The following is a 3,673-nucleotide window of genomic DNA, read 5'->3' on the forward strand; positions in this document are numbered from 1 at the left end:
GCACAGCATCATCTCTACAGTGTGGCATGGAAAAGCAAAATTCAGCACCTTACCAGACAGAGAACAAACACCCTGGATGGATGGGTGAAGCAGAGCACTAAGGGAGCATGACATGGCAGAGTCCTTAAACCTCCACCACCTCCTCATCCTTGAATTCCTTCTCCTCTGCTAAGAAGTTCTGGTGCAGTTGGTACTCGGACACCAGGTTAAGGATGTTGCTTTTGACCTCCGCGAATTCCATGTCGTCCATACCCTTGCCCATGTTCCTGTGCAGGAGGCCCTTGCACCAGAACGTGACCGAGAACTGCTCCAAGAGGTCCTGTTGTTTCGAATGAAGGTGTCTGACACTTCCAGGCCCGGAAGAGGGATGTCACGCCTGGCAGTTTTTTAAGTCATAGGGAAGCCACTCAAAGAAATAGCTGCTGACTTGATTTTACATCTGGAACATTAGATCAGTCCACCTCCTTCATGGACACGAGGCTCCGGAAGATGACAGAAGATGACAGCCAAGGAAGACCAGGTAGCAGCCAGTGTGCGGATGGCATGCCACCGTCATATTCCATGCATCAAATATCTGCTGGACCAGCCCGTGCACCATCCTGGCATAGCACTGCTGGCTGACCTGGCTGGTCAGGGCAGGCAAGGCCTGGGATAAAGAAGTGCAGTCTGGGAAAGGGCCCCGGGCTCATCGCCATCTGATGCTACTCAGATTTATGCTCACCTAGGAAGTGCAAGCAAGTGGTCACCCCGCTCATGGTGGACAAGTTCAGCTGGTTAAGGTCTGTGTAGGTGGGCCTGGGTAGTTTCAGGGTGTGCAAACAGATATCATGAAAGGGCCTCATTGTCCATGTAAAAGATGGTCTCCTCTGAGTTTTCCACCAGCTGGTGGACGTCCAGGGGGTGTTGTAGCGCTCCCTGAGGCATTGATGTCACATTGTGGGTACTTGTCCTGGATCTTGTTGACAGCAGGGCGCCCATCTCTGAGCCTGTGCCGCCCCCACCAGTGAGTGGATCAGCTGGGAGCCCTGAACAAGTTCTGCGTCTCTCTCCGAACCACGTCCACCACCGTGTCCATCAGCTCTGTGTCGTGGCCTCTGGCCAAACACGAAGTTGTCTGGCCTGAAGAGCCGGCCCATTGGGCTATACCTGATGCTCTCCATGGTGTCCAGCTCCAGATCCACCAGGATGGCCCAGGAAGCAGACATGTCTCTAGTGACATAACTGTAGTAGAAAATATGCAACATAGAAAAAAAAATATATGGTCTTCAGCTGGCCTGTCTTTGAGGCACTCTCACCATGTGGAAAGTTTATAATCCATTGCTTTCTAGGCTGTTTTGTTTCAGTGGTTCTGTGCTTACCCCCCTATTAAGTGTTAAATTGATTTGGATGCCTCCCTGCTTTTTACCAAAGCATAACTTTAGATTTCAGTGATGAAACGTTCAGAAATTCTTTGCAGGCACATACATCCTCTTGCCCTCCAGCCCTACCTGCTATTTAGGTGAGGAAATATAATTCAATGGTGAGAGACATTACTCAGTGCCTTCTAGCATGTTCTCCTCCCTACTGCTCCCCAATCCTCCATCCCCCCATTGATAGAGGGCAATCAAACTCCAGAATCAAGCTTGAGGAGACAGATTTTTTATACGAGGCAGAATGTTTTCTTTAAAAGAAAAAAAGCTCTGCAACAAGGCCAAGTTTTCTTTACTAACTGGAAGATAACAGTTTAACCAAGATTAAAAAACAAACAAAAAGCAGCAAATGGTTATTTATCTAAAATGACTATTACTTCTGCACCAGGATGCTATTTTCCACTCAATTCAAACCTGTTCCAGAGAACTTACTGATTTCTTTCCATTGAAGGAAAGTGCAGGACTGTTTTTGCCAATGTAATAGGGCTTCCTTTTCAACAAACAGCAGAGTAAAAGCTTTTTTTTTTTGTACACTTGTCTCCATGTTATTTTTCCTTTTTGACACAATGAATAGCACAATTGTCCTCTTCTAGTGATTTCAGAAAGTAAAATTTTAGCTTATTAAAGACGATCTACAGTTTAACTTATTACACAAACCCAATTGAAATAATTAAAGTGTTATTTTTCTATTCTTAAGAGACTTTAAGTGTAGGCTCTTTTTTTTTTGTTATTTTGGGGGTGCGTAGGTGTGTGTGTGTGTGTGTGTGTGTGGTGGGGAGGAGAGTTCCCGGTGGCGCACATGGGGCCTTATAATTCGGGGACTCAGGTCCTTTATTCATCAGGCATGCATTCCAGTCCTTGAGCTACTTCCTCAGCCTCCAGAATTTAGGTTGTTTTTTTCTTTTATAATTAAAAAAAAAACCCAAACACTCTCTATCTTTGTTAGCTTAACTTCTATGTCCTTATTTAGAGATAGGGAAATAACAATGACAATCATAATAAAATGTTTTTCCAAAGTTTATTGGGAGTTTTAAATATGTGTGTAGCAAAGCAAATATTTATTTTTAATTTCTACAGATAAAGAAAGTAATTCACTCAAAGTTTATATTGGCTTAAATCAGGTCCTTGTTTGTATATTAGTGAATAATTTGATCTTTTCCTTTCTATTGACCCAACCTGATTGTTTCATCAGTACATCTCTTTCTTCCCGCCTACCTCTACCCTACTGTTTTGAAGATCTCTTTTTCAGTTCTGTTTGGACAGCATTTACCATTGTCCTCATCATGTTCTTTTAAGCCTCATGCAGTGCAGTGAGGATTACGCTAAACATTCTATGCAGTTCATCTAAGAAGCAATAAAGAAAGTTATCAAATAAAATTAAGCAAAAACATCAAGAGACTTATTTAAACGATTAAAGCTTTTGAATAAAGGTACAAATTTGATAGAATACCGATATGGAAGCAATAAAACCTTTTAACTGCATTTGCATCCTAGATTACAATCCACCTAGAAACAATCTGTGATAGAGTGAATCATATTTACTTGTTGACTCATAATCTGGGTAAAAAGTTTTTCCTTTCCTGTCGTTTGCTGATTGCCCTAGAACACTCTCTGCCTTTCCAAGCAAGCAGGCTCCTATGGTAACAAGCCAGCTAAATGGACCCCGTTGCCAGGAAAGCTTCGTGAAACAAAACCAAAACAGGGCAGACAGGAAGACAGGGGCTTCCCCAGTGGTTGAATTGAGAGGTGTTAGGGGAAGCATAAAAATACAATGATTGAACAGCTCATTCTAATGTTTTTACATGGAGAGTGATAATCTCAGCACTGAATGGTGCATCTTTCCCCTGTTCCTAGTCTGATTCAGGTAAGCACATGTTTCTAGGACATGTACAATAATTTGTCAGTTTTTTTGAGAATTTGCTGTTTACTAGGAATTTTACATTTATTTGCAATATATATTTTTGTAGCGGTATCAGGAATCCAACTCAGAGCCTTACATATGAAAGAAAGAAAGACATTATCTCTGGACTAAGCCACACTCCCAGCTTTAAAAAAGTCTTGCAGCCACCTAACTTCAAGGGAAATAGTGATAGACGGCTTTTACAAGTTCTTTCAAACTGAATCTAATTATCAGATCTCCCCAGTTACTCTGTTTCCACCTGCGTCCTTCAGTCATGTAGTACAAAGAACAATCCACTTTATAATTTTAACACACTTGTAAGTATGTAGTTATCATGATTCTTAAAGTTTAAGGTTCTTGCTAT

General features: G+C 42.1%; 1 pseudogene; it reads right to left on the reverse strand.

The window, feature by feature from the left end:
- Positions 1-466: 466 nt before the first annotated feature.
- Positions 467-1,205, reverse strand: LOC129399147 (tubulin beta-8 chain-like; annotated as a pseudogene).
- Between the last annotated feature and the right edge of the window lie 2,468 nt (positions 1,206-3,673).

Source organism: Sorex araneus, chromosome 10 (genome assembly GCF_027595985.1).
Source record: "Sorex araneus isolate mSorAra2 chromosome 10, mSorAra2.pri, whole genome shotgun sequence".
NCBI lineage: Eukaryota > Metazoa > Chordata > Mammalia > Eulipotyphla > Soricidae > Sorex > Sorex araneus.